The sequence below is a fragment of the Nyctereutes procyonoides genome, unplaced genomic scaffold (genome assembly GCF_905146905.1).
Source record: "Nyctereutes procyonoides isolate TBG_1078 unplaced genomic scaffold, NYPRO_anot_genome, whole genome shotgun sequence".
In the NCBI taxonomy this organism is placed as follows: Eukaryota; Metazoa; Chordata; class Mammalia; order Carnivora; family Canidae; genus Nyctereutes; species Nyctereutes procyonoides.
Genome location: NW_026575020.1, coordinates 9,854,379 through 9,876,245, shown reverse-complemented (window position 1 = coordinate 9,876,245; position 21,867 = coordinate 9,854,379). Strand labels below are relative to the sequence as shown.

The following is a 21,867-nucleotide window of genomic DNA, read 5'->3' as shown; positions in this document are numbered from 1 at the left end:
AGGGCTCTGAGAGCAGGAACCATATTGTTTTCATTTTAGTGTCCTCCAAATGCCTAGTGAAGTGCATTGCATGCATCAGACATTAAAAAATGGATATTAAGTTTGTGGTTAAATCAACAAAGAACATGAATTGAGCATTGGAGGATACAGAAGCAGGAGTCACAGTAATAGTAAGGAGGATGGAGAGACTGAAGCAAGGAACCCATTTTGTGGCATGCTGGGAATCAAGTTTGCATAGGAAGAAGAGGGCTAGCTGAGGAGGGGTTGACAGATGAACATTCAAGCTGAGGGCTTGGCTTTTGAGCTGGCAAAGCTAATAAAGGCTCTTGAGAAGAGAAAAGGTATATGATAAAATGTGTGCATTAGGAAGATCTATATGGCAATCTTGCACATGATGGCTGAGGCAAGAAAATCAACCAGGAGTCTATTAGCATAGTACAGATGTAGAAATACATCTGCCTTTAATATATAGCTTTTGATCTTTAATTTATTAAGACTTATCCTTATTTTCTCTTTTCCTGGCTACTTCTCTAACCTCATGCTTCCTTATCCACCCCCTCTCTCCTTTCTACTAATTCCTAGTCATTGGATAAATCTCATTGTGAATCTTTCCTTAGGGAGATTATCCCAGGTCTTTCAGCGAGGCTGCACATCATGTACTTTTATCCTCTTAAAGATTTTATATTTGTGTTTGAGAGAGATATTGAGTAAGAGAGAGAGCATGAGCAAGGGGAGGGAGAGGGTGAAGCAGACTCCCCACTGAGCAGGGAGCCCAAAGTGGGACTCGATCCCAGGACCCTGAGGTCATGACCTGAGCCAAAGGCAGACACTTAGCGTATGGAGCCATCCACATACCGTCAACATACCTTTCTTTATAACAGCATACTTTCCCCCCATTAATATCAATTATTTTAAATTAATATTATATAATCAAAATAACAAACAGATAGTTATTTCTAAATAATAGGCTTATACTTCTCTCTTATCTCTTGACTTCCTAGGAGGGGAAATGAAGATTTAGCTCTCTTACACTGCTATTTTTTATTTTTTTGGTGCCCCCTCATCCTCTCAATAGGGTTATAGTATGCATTTTGGTTTGGAAATATGCAGTATTTGTATTCCTAAGGCTAGACAAAAACTATTCACAGCTGAGCATTATTGGGCACCATGATTACACTTCCTTTTTAAAAAAAATAATAGTCTCATTTTTTTCATTAAAAAATTTCTTTGTGCCTATTTACAACTCTTTCCACCTTTCGATAACCTTTCATTATAATTTTCCATCAACTCAATCCTACTAGAGGCTCTATCAGATCTGAGTTTTATTTTTCTCAAAGTCATTTCTCAGATAGACTTCTGGTCTTCTTCCATCCAGGCTGGTTTCTCTCCAGGCCCGGAGAGTAGATGCAGGACACAGCTGTTACCCCAGCTTTCCCTTCTGCTCTTGATTCTGAATTCCCTTAGCCTGTCTCTTAGATTTTATTCTGTTTCCTAGAACTTGGTTTTGATTTTGATTATGTTCTTTTTGTTATTTTCTCTTCCAGGATTTACTTTCTTGTGTTCACAAAGTACTTTCTCTAGTTCATGTCTCAGGTTAAAAAGATGGTAGCATAGCAGAGGGGATGAGGATGGCAGCCCTTGGATCTTGAGTCATGTTCTCCAGATGGACTGGTCACCCTCCATGCCTAGGTCCCAGCTGTCATCTGGTGTTCTCCCTGCACCAACATCCTAGAGGAGCTATTTGCATACTCTTATGTCTCCCTTCTTCTTGCCTTCTTGGTTTACTCATTGTAGTGGAAGTAATCCTCCAGAAGTTTCCAGAGAAAGAGTTCATGGGAGATTATTTCCTAAGATATTAAAAATGCCATTATTCTACCAATACATTTAATTGGTATTTTGGCTAAATAGGATTTTAAATGTGAAATAATCATCTTTTTTCAAAATTTTGAGAACATAGCTCCATTATCTTCATGTTTCCAGCTTTAAGAAAGCTGAAGCCATTTGGAATTCCGTTTTATGTTTTTGCTTTTCCCTCCTTCTTTCCGAAGCCTCATTTGTCCTCTGTACTCTGAAATTATAGAATATTTGCCTTGGTCTGGGGGGTACTTTGATCCTTAATTCTGGGCCTTCAGTGATGCCTTTCATTTTGAAAATTCAGGTCCTTCAGCTCTATAGACTTACGATAGATAGATAGATGATAGATAGATAGATAGATAGATAGATAGATAGATAGATAGATAAACTCTATTCCAAATTCTCAGTTTTCCCCTCCAGAGTGCCTATAATTCAAATGTCCTGAAACTGATTCTCTTTTTTTTAAATTTCTTTCATATTACTCCCTAGCTCTTTTTGCTTTACTTTCTGAGAGATATCTCCAACTTTGTCTTTCAAATCTTCCAGGTAGCTTTTCAATTTTGCAATATATTTTCAATTCCCTAAGTCTTTTTTATTGTTCTCTCTGAACACATCTTTATGCATAAATATATTTACACAGTTTCTAAATCATGATGCATATAATCTTTGTGTGTACATATATATGTATATTATGTACATTAGAACCATATATATATATATATATGGTTTCTAATTCCCCCAATTTGTTTTTTGACACCCCCTCTTTTTTTCTTTTTGTCTCCTCTGTTGGAGGCTTTCTTCAGTTGTCTCAGGTATCAATGGATTGTGATCTGCACACAGTTAATAGCAGGCAACTAATAATCTGATCATGATCTCTGAGGGTGTATGTCATTTGAGTTTCACTTTAGGATGATCCAGGTGGGCTTTGTTGGGGAGCCCTTGATGTTGATGTACTAGACTGCTACATCAGTGACCTCTGATGAAGGATGCCTCTTGGAATTCATGAATGTCCACAAGGACGCAGGGCTGGGTTTATGACTGATTTCATCAATAGAATATGGCAGAAATGAGACTGTACCATTTCTTAGCCCTTTCTAGGCTTCCCTCTTAAACTGCTCCCTCTTGAAACACTACTTGGAAACTCCATGATGGGAGGCAGCCCAGGCAGCCACATGGAGAGACCCACAGGGGGTCAGGAGGGAACGAATGCCTCTCACTGACAGCTCCAATTGAGCTCCCAGTTGAGGTTTCATAGGACTCCATCCATCCTTGAACCTCAGCCAATGCGAGAAGCTGAAGAACTGCTCACTCGATCCACAGAATTTTGGGAAATGATAAACTGTTACTTTAAGCCACCAAGTTTTCCAGTGGTTTGTTATGCAGCATTGGATAATGTAAACAGTATGCTTAACTCTTTTTAAATTTGGACTTGTCAGATTTCCAGGAAGGAGTCTTTCAGTCCACTATCTGGACATCAACAATTGTCAGCCTGTATTTTGAGACCTAACTGGAAAAAGTGCCAGAGGGTTTTAGAATTCAGTATGTGCATGGTCAGCTACCGCCCCCACACCCCACCCCCTGTATTTCAGATGGTACTCTGGTAACTATGCCCCTTGATCCTGATAAGAATAAATCTCACCAAAAAATAAATACCCATTCTTCTGCCAGGGAGGAGGATGGGCAGTCACTCACTATCATGAGATGAGAAGAAGACCTAGAGTTCTCATTTTCAAAAATATTTTATTCAAGAAAATATTTTTTAGCTCCCCCACATCCATTTCCCCTAATTCTAAAAGTTCCTGGAACTGCCAGAGCCTAAGCCTTTTAGAGGTTTTGCAGTATTAATTGAGTTGCTTTCCAGCTATATTGCTGGCTATGGATTTGTCTTTCTTTGGTGTAGTAAGCCCATTATAACTGGTTCATCTGCTTTTCAGGTTCCAAAACCCCATTAATGTTACTTTGCTTCTGGTTTCCCTGTACTTTTGGATTTAAATCCTAAGAAAGATAAATGTTTCCAGTAGTTTTAATAGTATTTTTGGAGAAGTAGAAATTATAAATTAGGTGTATGTGTTCAATCTGTCATCCTAACAAACAATTCCTGATGATTATTATTATAGCTGTTTGTTTTTTACTTTTATTTTGAAATAATTATAGATGCTTTGGAAATTGCAAAAAAAAAAAAAAAAAGTACAAGGAGGTCTCATGTGTCCTTTACCCAGTTATCCTCAATGGTAACACCCTGCATAGCTAGTAAAATATCAAAACCAGGAATTTGACATGGGGACAGCCCACAGAGACTATTTAGTTTCACTCCTACATACTCTTTGTGTGGGGGGGGTGTGTGTGTGATTCTATGCAATTTTATCCTGTATGATGCAGAACAGTTCTAGTACCACAAGACTCCCTGTGCCACCCCTTTAGAGGCCACCTCACCCACCCCCAACCCTAACCCCTGGCAATCACTAATAATAACTTAAAAATGCTTAAACAACACAGGGATGTTTTATCTTACATATCAAGGGGTCTAGAGGCAGAGTATTTCTAGCTGACCCCCACATTATTAAGTACTGGGGCTCTTCATGAGCTCCTTGCCCTAATGGTCCCAGGATGCTCACCACATTTCTAGACATTACAATGCAGATACTACAATACTCTTGTAGATGTTATAGGAATATCAGAGATAAAATGGAAGTATTTCTGCACCAGAATAGCAAAAAGATCATTTTCACCTCTGACTACTCTGATTATAGTCTAGAAGTTTTGAAAATATATCCATACCCCTCCATGTTCATAGCAATATTATTTACAATAGCCAAGAGATGGAAATAACCTAAGTGTCAATCAATAGATAAATGGATAAAGATGTGTGTATTTTAGCCATAAAAAATGAGACTATCCTTCCATTTGGAACAACATGGATGGATCTTAAGGGCATCATGTTAAATGAAATAAGTCCGAGAAAGACAAATACCACATGATCTCACTCATATGTGAAATTAAAAAAAAATCATAGAAAAAGAGATTAGACTTGCAGTGATCACAGGTGTGTCGGTGTGTGTGTGAGTGGGACAAGGAATTGGAGAAAGGGGGGATCCCTGGGTGGCTCAGCGGTTTAGCGCCTGCCTTCAGCCGACGGTGTCATCCTGGAGACCTGGGATCAAGTCCTGCATCGAGCTCCTTGCATGGAGCCTGCTTCTCCCTCTGCCTGTGTTTCTGCCTCTCTCTGTCTCTCATGGATAAATAAATAAAACCTTTAAAAAAAAAAAGGAATTGGAGAAAGGTGGTCAAAAATGTGCAAATTTCCAGTTACAAGATAAATAGGTACTAGGAAGGTTCAGGATGTAATGTACAACATGATGCCTTTAGCTAACACTGCTGTATATACGCAAGAAAATTGAGGGAATAAATTCTAAGGGTTCCCATCACTGGGAAACGTGGGGCTTTTGTTTTTTTGTTTTTATTTTTGTTTTAGTTTTCTTAAAAGGCAGGAAAGGATTGTGGGCACCTGCCGAGGCCTGGGATCAAACCAGGGACCTTCAGATCTTCAGACTAACGCTCCCAACTGAGCTATCTCGGCTAACCTTTTTTTTTTTTTTTTTTTTTTTTGGCTTTTTTGCCTTCTCTTTTCATGTGTCTGTACTCAAAGGATGCTAAATAAATTTTGTGATGATCATTTCACAACATATATAAGTCAAACTATTATGCTGTACACCTGAAACATGTCAATTATATCTCAATAATACTGAAAAAAATCTAGAAGTTTCAATAGAGCTCTTAACTCCTATAAACTCAAGATCTGCATTGTTTTGAAATTTAAATTGTTCTAAAAAATAAATTCAAAACTGTGAGATGGCTTATATGAATGATGCAGGAGGGAAAAGTGAAGGCTTTTCATCTTCCTAAGGAAATATTACCCTCAGTTTCTCCCTGAACTTTTCAGGACAACTTCCCATTATCCATTTGTTGATTACATTCACTCTTCTTTTCAGGTGGCACTGCTCTATCCAAAAGGACTAACAAGATATTCATGAAATGCTGCTAATGGAGGTTCCACAGAAGCATACCAACCAGTGTCAGCCATCCCAGAGGCGGCTGAGACAGTGGGTGGTTTTGCATTTTTACTTCTTAGATCCGATTTTCTCCATTATGAAAAGAACAATCATTAGAGGAGTCTGCTCTGTCCATAATGTTCTTCCTAGACCCTTCATTTCAGTCCAGTTTCATTAATTTGGTGCTTAAATTTATTGCTCTGGAGTCTAATGGGTATTACTCCTGTCAGCATTAAATTTAATTTACTGCAATGGGGCAGAGGGGTGGCTGAAACCAGATTTTAATTCCCAAGCCATTAAAACATGTTGCCCTTGATAAACAAGATCTTTATTATAGACCAGTACAATGTGTGTGCCTACAGGGCTACAACTCTGCAGAATGTGCTTTTGGGATAGCTTTCTTTTTTTTAAAATGAGGTTTAGTCTCTTTCTTCTGCATATATGAATGTTCTAGAAATGTTGAGTTGTTGAAGCATTTTGTTCTACGATTTTTTTTCAAATGATGAAATAGGAAATCTAAGCCCAGCCAGACTATAGAATTTTGCTGAATTTTCCTGCTGGGACCTTCTCACCAGTGGATTATAGCCAAAGACACAATGTTGACATTTTTTGTAAGGGCAGATACTAGAGACAGCAGGGATTTCCTTATTGTCAAAATGAAAATAGATTTTTTTTAATCTTTAAAAATTTCAAAGAATCCATTGTTGTTAAAGTAATATGTGCTTGTAAAGATTGCAGTTGGTACGAAATGTTACATACTATCAGCATTTTGTCCTATATCCTTCCAAATTTCTCCTATTTTTTCCTGTCTACCCTCTGTGTGTTATGCATACATTTGCTGCATATATAAATTTGTGTATATATGTGTGTGTACATTTGCTGCATATGTATTTACTAAACTTTCTATGCATAGTAAATAATCATTTGAGAAATGCTTATAGAATTATTGAGTTGACTTATTCTTTTTACTTGATCTTAGCCAAAAAGCCAAGAAGTGATTACTTATTCTTTTCATTAATTGTATCAGTTAGATGCATAACACTGCATGTAAACAAAGCAAACAAAAACAACCTCAAATTGACTGGAGATGAGAACTCTAGTAGCTCACCTTAAAGGGAGCTCATCTGTCGGATGGACTTACAGGTTGGCTTATGAGCAGTCCAATGATGTTTTCAAGGCTTAACGTCTTCCATGTTTCTCTACACTGTGGTCTCCAGTAGAGACTGTGTTCTGAGATGAAGCTCCGTGTTTCTCTGGCAGTTAGGGCTTCATGTCTCCTCATTCACAACCTGCCATTCTCTGGCTCACTTAAGAGCAAGGAAAAACTTTCCTGGAAGTCTATAGCATGCCTCTTCTCCCATATTGTTAGCCAGAATTGGTTCCCATGACCATTCCTCAACCTGTCCCTAGCCAAGGGGGTGAGAGTTCCATTGTACCCATCAGGCCAATCCCCAGCTTTTCCTGAGAAAGAGAACTGCAGGTCTGAGGCATAGCAAAATCTAGTTTCTAGGAAGAGGAAAAAGCACAATATACCCACATTTACCACTAGCAAAATCCACTAGGGTAATATAAGTGTTTAAAGTTCTGAATGTTCTCAGGTTTTCCTTTGGATTCACTCACTGACCTCAAGAGGTATTGGAGAGAACTGTTTTCCATTTTATTTTTAGGTGTCTGCTTTAGGTTTTTTTTTTTTTTCAAGATTTTATTTTTAAGTAATCTCTACGCCCAACACAAGGCTTCAATTTTTAATTCCAAGATCAAGAGTTGCATGGTCTATTGACTGAGACAGCCACACACCCCCGTCTTGTTTTTAATGTGTTTGGGGTTTTAAATATTTGCTTTGTGATTTAGGTTTCTTATTGTGGTCTCTTTTTTGCCTTTTCCCCCTTTTGGTAATTTCAAAGCTCTGAATTAAAATTGTGAATTTTCCAGTGGCTTTCTTAATACCTAATAACTTTAAAATAATGTACCTAAATTTTATTTACTAGTTTAGCAATTTCAACAATATCTATTGGTAACCTACCCTGAAAAATATGGACAACATTGTACTTAAAATGCCTCCTACTTATGGTGTCTTCCCTTCCTTGATTTTTATTTGTATAAAATTTTACATAGTCTGATCTGATACCCTTTGCATTATATTCTGTAAATGATTTAATATGTATTCTAAAGTCTAATTTCAGTATTTATGTACATTCAGTGATCCTTGCTATTTCTTTTATTGTTCAGTTCCCAAATTTCCAAATTACTCATTTTGATTCTCTACCTCTTTCTCCTCCTTTTTCTTTTGATTGGCTATATTTCAAAAAGATATTTATCCAGTCATCCTAGCTGCAATGTGATTTTTCTTTAAATTCTTAAATTACAGACATTACATTTCTATGCTATTTACAAGAACAATAACTTAGCAGGGTATGAAATCCTTGTATTCACTCTTCTCATAATTCTGAAAGTATATTCTAATGTATCATTCTGTCAAAGTGTGGCTAAGGAGAATTATGAAGCCAACCTGATTTTTTTCTTTGTTTAGATATTTCTGTTCTATTTAGATTATAAATAGTGTTATTTTCATATCCAAGAATTATAGTAACTTAATCAGGATACATTTCAGTGATTGTCACTCTTTACTACCTTTTCTCCCTTGGATCACATAGTATTCTTTCAATCTGTGCATTTATCACTTTATTCGTCTTAGGAAAGCTTTCTTGTATTATATTTCTGAATATTTTTTCTGGGCCATATGCAATGTGTGTGGTGTGGTGTTTTCTCTATTTCAGCAACAAGCATAATGGTTATCTATATGTTGAATAATATATTTTTTGTGTCCTTCAAATATTCCTGCCTCTAACTGCTGTTTTTACCACCTACCTCCTGTTTTATATAATTTTCACAATCCAATTCACCATGCCCCTGTGTTTTATCAGTATCTACTCAAACTCCTTCTATATTTTCATGTGGCTGTCATTTACATAAAATATCTTATTTCTGTCTCCTCTAACATATGGCAGCTCCCTCCTTCTCTTTCTGAATACTGAATAACCTTTTTTTTTTTGACTCCTTGTAATTTTTGAAGTGCATATGTTTCTTTGACTGAGAGTATGAGTGGTTATCTAAAATGTCCTTTCAGGCTAGTATCCAAGATCTATAAAGAGTTTATCAAACTCAACATACAAGAAACAAACCATCCAGTCATGAAATGGGCAGAAGACATGAACAGAAATTTCTAAAGACCTACACATGACCAACAAGTACATGAAAAAATGTTCCACTTCACTTTTCATCAGCGAAATACAAATCAAAACCACAATGAGATACCACCTCACACCAGTGAGAATGGCAAAAATTAATAAGACAGGAAACAACAATTGTTGGAGAGGATATGGAGAAAGGGGAACCCTCTTGCACTATTGGTGGGCATGCAAACTGGTACAGTCATTCTGGAAAACAGTGTGGAGTTTACTCAAGAAGTTAAAAATACAAGACGCCTGGGTGGCTCAGCAGTTGAGCATCTGCCTTTGGCTCAGGGCATGATCCCGGAGTCCTAGGATCGAGTCCCACATCAGGCTTCCTGCAGGGAGCCTGCTTCTCTCTCTGCCTGTGTCTCTGCCTTTCTCTCTGTGTGTCTCTCATGAATGAATAAATAAAATCTTTAAAGAGAAAAATTGCTCTCTGGGTATTTACCCCAAAGATACAGATGTAGTGAAACACCGGGACACTTATACCCCAATGTTCATAGCAGCAATGTCCACACTAGCCAAACTGTGGAAGGAGCCATGATGTCCTTTGACAGATGAATGGATAAAGAATACCCAGTGGAATATTACTCAGCCATCAGAAAGGACAAATACCTACCATTTGCTTCAATGTGGATGAAACTGGAAGGTATTATGCTGAGTAAAATAAGTTAATCGGAGAAAGACAATCATCATATGGTTTCACTCATATGTAGAATATAAGAAATAGTGAAAGGGACCACAAAGGAAAGGAGGGAAACTGAGTGGGGCAAAACTAAAGAGGAAGTCAAACCATGAGAGACTCCTAACTCTGGGAAATGAAGGGTTGCAGAATGGGAGCCGGGAGGGGGGATGGGGTGACTGGGTGACAGGCACTAAGTAGGGCACATGATGGGATGAGCACTGGGTATTATACTACATGTTGGCAAATTAAATTTAAATTTTAAAAAAATAAAAATAAAATATCCTTTTATTAATTAAATAACTTTTAAGATACATATTTTCCATTTGTCTTTTTTTAACTCTCCTTTTTATTAGGTTAGTTTTTCATGTTTGCTTTCTGAATAAGAATAGTTCACTTGTAACCTCTATTTTTCAAAACAGGAGGGAACAAGAGGGTTATTTGGGGTAAGCAGTCCCTCACTTCTGATTTGTTGTCTTAGAATACTCTCTTACCCAAAGGGCAGTGCACTCTGTAGTGTGAGTACACACCCTCTCAGGGTTCAGAGTTCCCTCTTTTTTTTTAAGATTTTTATTTATTTATTCATGAGAGACAGAGAAAGAGAGAAAGAAAGAAAGAGAGAGAGGCAGAGACACAAGCAGGCTCCTTGCAGGGAGCCTGAGGTGGGACTCGATCCCCGGTCTCCAGGATCATGCCCTGGGCTGAAGGCAGCGCTAAACTGCTGAGCCACCCAGAGTTCCCTCTTTTATTGGTTATCATATCAGTCAGAAAGGGGAATAGCTTTAATCAGTGAATTTCTATAGCTCATAGGAATTTTTGATGATAAACTACCTATGTAGCTCTGATAGATTACCACTGGTCAGGAACTACTGACAACACTGCCATTTTCCTATCTGTTCTCTACCAAATCTAGATCTGATAAAACAAAGCTGTCATTCCTCACATCACCTCATTTCTCCCTGCCTCTTCCACCAATCCAAATGTGGATTTGGCTTCCCAAAATGTATTCCCCATAAATAATTGTGACTGTAGGCTCTGGAATCAGACGGTCTCAGTTGAATCCTGGCTTCACCTTGTGTCTTAGGTAAGTTGGCTTGCCCCGTTGTGTTTCAAAGACATCACCTCCTCTGTAAAATGGGGTTACTAATAGTACCCGCCTTATGGGGAGTAAGATGATTACATAAGTCAGTGTACATAAAACACTTAGAACAATATCTGGAACACAGCAGGTATTCAAGTGCTCCTTGGACCCCTTCCTCATTACAAGATGCTTACTCATTTGGCCTCCCAGGATAATTTAACTTTCAGTTATATACATTTTAATTGAAATCTGGAGAGGTATGAATACACTTGACAGCCTTCTTGATTTGAGAGAAAAGTCACTGTATTGCAAGTACTCTTCATAGCTTGGGGACAAAAGTTTCAGTTGCTTCTTGTGGTTACTGTTGATGACGTTTTATTTCCTATTCAGTGTGTTGATCATTTATTTAATATAGTTTCAAGACCCAGTGGAATTAATAGGTTGTTTTTGTACTTGAGGGGAATTCTATTTATTTTTTATTTCTATTCTAGAAATATACATGTTCTTTGTTTTAAAAATAAACAAATAAATCACTACAAGTCTCACCAATCAGAACGAGTGCCATCAACAATTTGCTGAACATCTTTTCAAGCACTCATGTGCACAAATGTGCATGTGCATATGCACACACACTCACACATTTACACATTCATGCTATTAATTTGAATATCCTTCTGCATTCTCTTTTTTCCTCCCACAAGGTTATGAACTTCTTTCCATGTAAAGAAATAGATAACTTTAAGTGGTTGCATGTAATTCCAATAGATAAAAATAATGTAATCACTTGATAGACATTCAGTTTGCTTCCAGATTTTATGAGACTTTTCTTCCTATGGCAAATAATGTTTTAATGAGCATACTTGTCCAGTGATATATATAATGCTATAGTCCAAACTGTAGAATAAGACAGAAGGTCTGTGCCTTGCTCCATTTAGTTTGCTCTTTGAAAGTGCACCTTTTGGCCAAGTGGCTGATAGCTCTCTCTTTTTCTCTAAGAGATAAGTCATATGCTTTAAAAAAAATGCCATATCAGCCGCCACAAAGATGGACTGTGACTCAAGCCTAGAATGAAACCTGTTTTCTCTTTTCAGGGGAACTCTGAAGTATTAAAAGGATGGATGTAGGGTGCTAAAAGAACAATTACAGTCTCTGATTTTTCCCTAAACTGGCATCTCTACCCGAGGAAGCTCTAAATATGAAATCCACTTGTTCGGCTAAAGCCTTACTTTGTTCAGTAAAATTCAAGCTTGAGGGCTGTCAAGAATCGTGAGTCTCATCACTTGTCAAAAGCCCAGGGAAAAGACAGGGCTATTGAAATCAGCTGGAAAGGAGAGAAAGGAAACTCTCAGAGGTTCAGAAACCAAAATTCAAAAAAGTTAAAAACTTCGCTGCTTCTTTTTTGTATTTATATAAATTTCTATTTCTGGACATTTTGGGAAATTAATGTGCAAGTCTGCAGTGTCTGTGTTAATGACTCTAGCTGTATAAGCAGTGAATCATCTCATATGGTTCTATCATGTAAATTCCCTTTATACAGTGTATATTCTTCTAGATACAAATTCTGGTAATATTTTTTATGTAGTTGCTCTTTCCTTGTGTTGTTCTCATACAGAAATATCTGTTTCCCTGTAGATATTTATCAGGCAGATCATGCCTACGTTGCAGAGAGAGATTACTCTGCTATCATTTTTCTGCGTGGTAAATTGATAGCTGTGAAAGAGTAACTGTGGGTATAAAATTTTCCAGGAAGAGTACTAAGACAAAGAGGGTAGGGGATATATAAACTAGTATCATGAGTCTTCTCTGTTAATGGACATTATTGTACTCTTTGAAAAGTATTTTGGCTGATTCCAGCACCACTTTCAGATTTCTCTTTTTCCATAATAATTGTTTTCTTTACCAAAAAAAAAAAAAAGTTAAACCATCCAAATAAAGTAAAAGTAGATTTATTTAGATTCATCTTATAACCAGTTTTGTTACAATACTTGTAAAAATATAAATTTATTCCAAGGTGATTAATATATTGAGGAATAATTTAAGTATACCTCAAATATCACATTTGCTTATTTGTGATTTTATTGGGAAGAAACATCAGTGAATGCAGAAAACCACACGCAGTTGAACCCGTTCAAAGAGAAATACATAAGATGTGGCACACACACACACACACACACACACACACAAATAGATTCCAAAGATCTGTAGCTGCTTCAATTCATTGTTAGAAGCCTCAACCATCCACATCTGGCATATAGTTTTCTCTCTGGTTTCAGATAACCCTCCTTCCACGTGATAGGATACAACGAGAAGGAATAAGCACCATGTGGGTATTATTCCTGCCAAAGATGCATGAAATGAATCTAATTTGAAATATCAAACAAACCCAAATAAAGGGATATTCTCCAAAATAATTGACCTGTAATCTTCAAAAGGAGAGAGTGAGAAGCTTTTCCAGACTGGAAAGAGAAATGAGAACTGAATGCAATTCCTGATCCTGAGTGGGATCCTTTTGACATATAAAACATTATGAGGATACTTGAATGGGGAATAAAGATTGGTATAGTAATGTGACAGTGTTAGTCTCTTGGTTTTAGTAGTTGGATTGAGTTTATGTAGGTGAATGACCATGTTTGTACAAAATATCGCAAAGTATTCGATAATGATCAGATTAGGTTGACAACCTATTCTATATTTATTTAGGGAAAAATAAAGTTCTTTGTACTGTACTTCCAGGGTTTCTGTATGTTTATAATTATTTTAAAATGTTTAAGTCAATAACTCTTTTTAATAAATAAAGTAAAAAGATAGCTACTTGTGATATATCACAAGTTGCTTGTACTTTAGAAGTCAACTTGGCTAAGTCAGGGTACCCAGATATTTGATCAAATATTATTCTAGTGTTTCTGTGAAGGTATTTTGTAGATTAGATGTTTAGATGAGATGACATTTAAGTATAAAGACTGGGTAAAGCAGATTACCTTCCATAATATGAATGAGATTACCTTCATCAGAGGCATTCAGACTTGAGCTACAATTCTCTGGGCCAAATTATATAAGACAATTCCTTAAAAATAATCAATGTCTCTCTGTAGATTGGTCAATTGATCGATTGAAAGATAGACGACAGACATGTGGAGATGCATGGATATAAGAATGCATACATCCATCCTACTGGTCCTATTTCTCTGGAGAACTCTAATCAACTATTCTTCTTTTCTTAACTGTGTTGTTGTGTGAGAATTCAGGACCCATATTGAATGACCTTCAAAGTATTCAGAAGAAAGTAGGAAACTAAAACTTATAATGTGAATTATGTCATTTAAAAAACATTGACTCAAGTTTTTTTTTTTAAAGAACATTATGATATCCAAACAAGACACATTTATGTGCCAGATCCAGCCCTCAAGATGCCAGTTCGTATCCTCTGCTCTATGGACATGACACTGAGAGCTTTGCCAGCCTTGGGTGGTCACAATAGTGAGAGGACCAGAGAGGAAAGCCAGTGGCCAGGGCTCAGGCACCACACAATTTATTCAACCTGAGAAGCTCTGTTTTGGGTGTTTTCCATCTTTATTTTCTACATAAGGTTTCCCTTGACAGAGGGTTTCAAGGCTGAATTTTTAAGATGTTTAAAAACTACTCCTAAGAACCAGTATCAAACATCAATATATCACCACAGAGATGCTCTCAATCATTCTCTTGCTCAGCACCCAAGACACGAGTACTGCTTTTCATTTTGTCACCATGAAATGTGATGGTCCCATAGCAGGATTGGCTCCTGCCACAGCCTCTTCAAAGCCTTCCGAACCTCCTTCTCCTGGGAAGACTGGAGTGCTTTTGTTTGTATGTCTGCAGATCAAATGAAAAACAAAAATCTGAGTATTTGCTGGGAACCTCAAATATATGGTGATGTCTGGGATATCTGCTCTCTCTGTTTATCTTTCTTTCAATTCCTTCTCCACAGCTCTAATCCTATGCCTTACTAGCTCCTGACTGTATTCCTTCCATGTTGTAAAGGAGGCTTCGAGGACATTATCTGAAGAAAGTTAGTGTGATGATGTAACCATCTCCAAATCCTAAAGGGGTCAGTGCTCAGACATCAAACACATCAAGACAATACTCCAAAGATCAAGGCAGCATCATGATTTAAGAGCCAAGCATCCTAATTCATGTGTCTTATGAATGATTTGCTCATATGTATCAGTTCATCAGAAAACATGATAAGAACATGAAATACAGAATTTAGCAGTCAGTGGGAAGTTAAGCCGGTATTAGAACCCCAATCTAGTGTTTGGAATGGTGTGGTAGGAATCCCAGTTCTAGAATAAAAGTAGAGGTCTGCTCCAGAAAAAAAGAATTGTCTATGGATGTAGAGGGATGAAGACCCAGTCTATAGGAGTGAACAAATCCAGGAGACAACATGGGAGCCACATGTCTGTCCATGACTTATTCAGTAGTGGAGTCTAGATGATGTCAGCAGAGGTAGACTCAAGTAAAACAAGGATATGGCAAAGCATGAGGTGGCCCATTGGTCATGGCTCAGCCTTTACATCCAAGGATTGGAGAATATGACTTTATCCAAGCCCCGAACCAACAGTTCAGTATGGTGGAGCCAACCAAAGTAGGGTAGATCCTAATACTCAGTGGCCAATTCTAATAGTTCAACAGGAGGGTAGAAAACAAACCAGAAGCTGAAAGTAGCCTCTGATGGTAACTCTTTTCTAGAGCATAGTTACATACCTTTCTTTAGAATAAGTCTCATTTCCTTGGAAAAATGATAAACCCTTGAGGCAAGGACAGATTTTCTGCCTTTTTACATCACATGTGCCTGTCACTGTGACCACCATGTAGATGCTTTCCACCCAATCTTTCCTCTTTCCCAAGCACTGTCAGGAGCCTGTTATATTTTTCTACTTAAAGGCATATATGTAATGGTTCTAATAAGTACATAAAATAATCACAGCACACAGAAGCTTTACAACCTGACTCCCATCCAACTTTCCAAACTCCCCTTTTTCCATGCAAGCCATGCAAACCATTCAAACTTCCCCATGTGCATCAAGCCAGAAATAAGTATTGAATTTTACTCTGAAAACTTATATGCAAGAAATATCTCTATTTTTTTCTCCTTGAATCAAATTAAAGCTAATGTTGTACCCATTTTACTCAGTTGAAGGTAAATTCAATCTTAATTATTATGGGGGTGTCTCCCCACTCACCCTCTCCCTTAGGGCCCTCTAATGTTCTCTATTGAGTGGAGTATTCAGAGAAGCTACTTTGTGCTGTCCACACTCACTGGTGACATGCCTGCTATCCAAACCCAGGAGGTCTGCAGACCTCAGCTTCCCCTGCTCTCCCCATGCCCACACACTCCAGCTCTGCATTTCCACTTCTCACATGTCCCACTAGCATCCCTTCCACTAGGAAGGAGGTTGCTTTCAGATAACACCTTTCAGCCCCAAATACAAAACTCTTCTGATTTATTTATTCATTTGTGTGTTTGGCTGTCTTCTTAAAAATGGAAAGAAAGTGGTGTGGGAGTGGGAAACAAAAACAAAAAAACACTACAATCAATCCTTTAATAAACTATGCTTCTCTTACTTCCAGTGTTCTCTCTACCTAGGCAACACTTTCTCTCCTTCCAGTAATCTCTCTCCTTCCAAGACCAGCTCAAAAATCATCTCCTCGGTGAAATCTTGCACTTTTTTTTTTCCTACCAGAATTTATAGCTCCCTCTTCTGGTCTTTGGCACTTTATACCAACCTTTCCTGTAGCACTCATCCACCTGAACTGTGTGTTTTATTAATCACGTGTCTGTCCTGCTTCACATATTGTGAGTTTCTCAAGGGTAAGAAATACATATTATTTTTGTATAATGCTAGAAAATGATGAATGCTCAATAAATGCTAGAGGGAATGAATGCATGGACTTAAAATAAGTTTTTCAATATTTATTTGGCTGACTCTGTGTGTGTGTGTGTGTGTGTGTGTGTGTGTGTGTTTAGAGCAACCATAGACAACATCTAAATAAATAATCCAATTTATTTTTCCTGCCAATCAGGGTTGGATAAGCCTGCTATCTAAGAGACAGCCAAGGAACACCTTCAAGGACCAGTCCTGACCAGCAGCAAGCAGCTTCCTCCAAAATGGCAGAACTGAGTCCAGATGGCAAATACTTTCCCATTCTTGGGGAAAACATTTTCATTAATTCTTTCAACTAGGAGACTATCTTCAGCTGGATTCCTCAAGTCAGACCCTGAGATAAGAATTTGTGAGCCAGTGATTTTATTAAGTAAATTTGAGGAAAAATCCATAAGAGAGTGGAGAAAGAAAAAAAAAAGGCTAAGGGAAGAGGTCAGGCAAGGGTGCAATTTGAGGCAAGTTTCCTCAACTTACACTCAGCCTAAGCAGCGCTGGCAATGGGGTGGGGAGGAGACTTACTCTCATGTACTTCCCATTTTTTGTACTCGAGGCACAAGTAGCTCCAGTGGCTTGAATGTGGCCTCCAAAGAGGAGCCACAGACACAAGCCATTGAAGGCAAAAGCTCACAGAAGCCTAGAGAGGGGCTGGAAACAACAAATGAGATCTGATTTGCAACATGGGGAGTGTTCATTAGGAGATCACCACTTCCTCTGGGCAGCAGGGCTGCACTTCCTCTGGGAGGTGATAAGTTGAAGCAGTTATTTCAAATCAGCAAACATCCTCTGCCCACACCAGGCTTGTGTCAGTGTCATCCAAACATAGTCATCAAATGTTCCAAAGTGACTTGTTCTCAGACATCAGGATTTTGCACAAAGCTAGAATATATTGCATATTGCTTATGACATGTACATTGGGATTGAAAAGATGGAGATTAAATCCACAAGTACCCTTCAACAGCTTAGTGTTTTCAGTTTACTCATACTTTAATAGGAATAATAATATCCTTCATGTAAAACGATCATAAGGATTAAATGCAGGTAACAATAATTTATGTAAAATACTCAGTAAAACATAGGTACTCAACTTATGACTTACCAACGTTGTTGTTTTTCTGTTTTGTTCAATGTTGTTCCCCAGTGCCCAGAGCTCTGACCAGTAGGTTCTTGTTAAACAAATGAGTAAATGAGTGAATGAATAGATTATGTTACAGCCATTCATTTATTCCAATACTTAATTAACATAAGTCAAATGATTATAGGGGATTCAAATTTTAGTCAAACAGCCCACATCTTTGAGGAACTTACAGTCTAATCAAGAAGATGAGATGGTAATAACTATTATATATAGAAAAACTAGGCATACAATCAGGTAAGGAAGTGTTCAATGTTTTAATAAAGTGTTATAGAGGCAGAGGAAGAGAGGAGAAAACCAAAGTCAGAGGTTGGGGATGAGAGATGGCTTAATGAAGTAAGGAGAATTTTAGCTGAGATTTTGAGAAAGAGGTTGCATTGCATTCTATATTTGGCAATATTTGAATTGCTTCTGTATAGCAGCAGTGCAAAAATAGACAACAATCTCAGTTCTCATGGAACTCACATTCCAAATACAGGGACAATGACAAAGCATTTGTTGATAAACAAAGCAATTCATAAATAAGCATATAAGTAAGCAGTGATGACTGTTATGGAGAAAAATAAAACAGGGAAATGGAAATGGAGGGGAGGCTAGTGTTTCTTACACATCAACAGGTAAAGGATAGAGCAAGTCTTACACATATCCCAGAGAAGAGCATTTCAACCAGAGAAGAGTAATAGTGAAGACTCTGGGACAGAGCCGGTTGGTGGGTTTGGAGACTGACAAAGAGGCTAGGGGTGCTGGGGTAAATTAACAGGTAAGAGATGAGGTCAGAGAAGTGATGGGCAGATTATGAACTTGAAGCAATAGAGAAAGGATATTTTAAGTCAAAAGGTCACTTGGATAAAGTACAGGGTATGACCAGGAATACCAAGCTAACAATTGATACCAGCAAGGACAACAGGCCTCTCTCAGGCCATATTAAATCTCTCACGCAAATAAGGGCTACCTAGGAGAGTCTGGATTCCCTTTGCTCATTCCCAGGACCCTGACATGCTGCTCCCTCCTAAATCTTTCCTGTCACCATGTGTCTTCAAAAAGACTACTATTCTTGGCCTTGTGAGCCAAGTAGGTGGGCATATTGGAAAGAAAAAAGGTCTGCTAAGGATGTTTCATTGACAGTGTTGCCTTTGACTTCACCATCTTAATGCAGCATAAGATCTGCATTTTCAGAGCAGGAGAGCTGGCAGAGAGCATATTGGCCCAAGTTGTGTTTGGTGATGCGGTTATTTATCATCGTTGAGCTTTCATATGCTGACATGTGTGACAACTAAATGGTAGTTTTTAAGGGGTCCCTGTGATGCTGAGGAATGACTTAAAAGCAATGAGGGGACCATGGGCTTGGCTATTAGGTTAGACTTATTGCCAGCATATGGTATTCAAAGGTACCTGAGTCCCTTTATGATAGCTGGAAGAATTCTGTGGCAGGATGTACCGGACTTTATTGGCACAAATGAATGATACTAACCATGCCAGGGGTTTCGGAATTATGGAGATGAATTGGCTGGCAAACAGAAGGTCTGCAAGTCCTTCCCACACAGCTTTATTTTGGGAAACATGTGTACAATTCCCCCAGATTTAGATTCAAGGGAATATATCCTCTTGTTCATGGAAAGGAGCATCTGAGAGAAGAAAAAAATGCATATAATCTACCTTCTCACACTATTTTGGCTTTCTAGATCTAATTCTGTTATCAAATCAGAGTGCCAGCAGTAAAATAAAGTTAAGAAAAGTCTCTAGATAGCTAGGCCCAGAACTTAGTAAAAGGAAAGTTATCTTTATCATTAACATTTTATTTTGGAATAGAGATTTGCCATTTACAAAGCCTGTATGTGTGTATTTAAAATTATGTTATTCATCTGATTATCATAAAAATCCAGCAGGGTATGTGTGCCAGATATATTATCATTCTAGAGGTAAAAAACAAACAAACAAACATAGAAACCAGCAAACAAAAACAAAACCTGGGTCCAGTAATACTATGTGACTTTCCAGAAGGTGAAGATTGACAAAACCAAATACTCTTATGCTTACTTTTTTGCATACAGTTTACCTGATGCATTTTAATTCAATACTAAGCACAGAATATAATAGAGGGAATGTCTAGTATTAGCCTTCCCAACTTGTATGTACACATTTTTGCAAAAAATTAAAGAACTCACAAATAAATAGAATAACATTCATGATCATGGATTGGAAGAATTAATATTGTGAAAGTGTTCATATTACCCAAAGCGATCTACAGAGTCAATGCAATACCTATTAAAATTCCAATGGCATTTTTCACAGAAATAGAAAAAACATTCCTAAACTTTATATGGAACCACGAGACCCCAAATAGCCAAAGCAATCTTAGCAAGAACAAAGCTGGAGGCATCATACTTCTTGATTTCAAAATACATTATAAATCTACAGCATTAATGTAAATAGTGTAGTATCGGCATAAAAACAGACATATAGATCAATGGAACAGAAAAAATAACCCAGAAATAAACCAAAAGTGTGAAAAGAGAGCAATTAAAAATAATCACATAGGTAATGATATAGTGATAGACAAACCAATGGGAGAAAATACTGAATCTAGATGGAGAGCCATTCACGTAAGGTCACCTGATTGCATATACACCACTGCAGTTCACTGAGGGAAACAGCAGTATTTCCAATAAGTAATAAAATAACATTTATCCCTACCTTAATTTTTATTTTCCCAGATTTATTAAGATATAATTAACACATAGCATTATAGAAATTTAAAGTGTTCAGTATGATTATTTGATAAACAAATATATTGTGAATAATTACCACAATAAGGTAAATTGACATACTCATCATTTCACAGAGTTACCTTTTTTATGGTAAGAACTTTAAAAATTTTTTTAGCAACTTTCTTGTTTATAAAAGAGTATTGCTAGTTTTAGTCACCATATTTGTACATTAAATCCCCAGAACATATTCAACTCATAACCAGGAATTTGTACCCTTTGACCAACTTCACCCATATGCCCTACCTTCTCATCCTGGCAAGCACCAATCTACTCTGTTTCTATGAGTTCACATATAAATCAAATTACGTAATACCTGTGTTTCTCTTTCTGGCTTATTTCACATAGCATAATACCCTCAAGATTTATCCAAGTTGTTGCAAATGGCAGGAGAGGGCCACAGATTGTATCCCAAAATTGAATGGGAACACAAGCTGGGCTTTGTGATTGGGTAGACCTTTGGCTGTGCTAAGCCACTGAGTGAGGTTGCTGGCTGGGCTCTCTGGTTGGGTCGGGCAGCAGGCTATGCTTCCTGACTGGGCAGGGTCTCTAGATGGGCTCCCTTCCTAGGGGAAGCCATTCTCTATGTTCAGCAATTAGGCAAGGTTGTATGCTGGACTCTGTTGCTTGGTAGGGTTATAGTTTTGACTCCACGGCTGGGTGGTACCATAGGCTGGGCTCTATGGCTGTTAGGGGTCACTGTATAGGCTCCCTGAATATAAGGACCAGAGGTTGTGGCCAGGCTGCTGACTTGACTACCTGACTGAGTGGGCTGGAAGATGTGCTCTCCAGCTGGTGAATGTCTGTGGCCATGTTTCCTGGAAGGGTAACACCGGAGTTTATGCTCAGTAGTTGAAAAAACTACATATCTGCTCCCTTGATGACGCAGGACCTTAGGATGCACTCTACAGCTGGTACCCACAGGCTGGGTATCAGAATCAAGGTGATCTGCTAACTGAGCTCCAGGCCAGATGGGGCACTGGTTCTGCAGCACAGATGGGCAGAGCTGCTGGTTGCGGATCTGGGCTGTAGGTCTCATCCCCATTCTCAGTCTGATTCCCAGTGTTTTGGATCCATAGGTTCCCCCAGTGATCCCTGTGTGGTGAAGTCTCCCATAAGGTTTGGGTTTTCATTTTCCCACCAGAGAAAC

General features: G+C 38.0%; 1 non-coding gene across 1 annotated transcript; it reads right to left on the bottom strand.

Annotated features, from left to right (window-relative positions):
• Positions 1-5,360: 5,360 nt before the first annotated feature.
• Positions 5,361-5,431, bottom strand: TRNAF-GAA (transfer RNA phenylalanine (anticodon GAA)). The gene has a single exon. It is a non-coding gene; the product is annotated as a tRNA-Phe (tRNA).
• Positions 5,432-21,867: the final 16,436 nt, after the last annotated feature.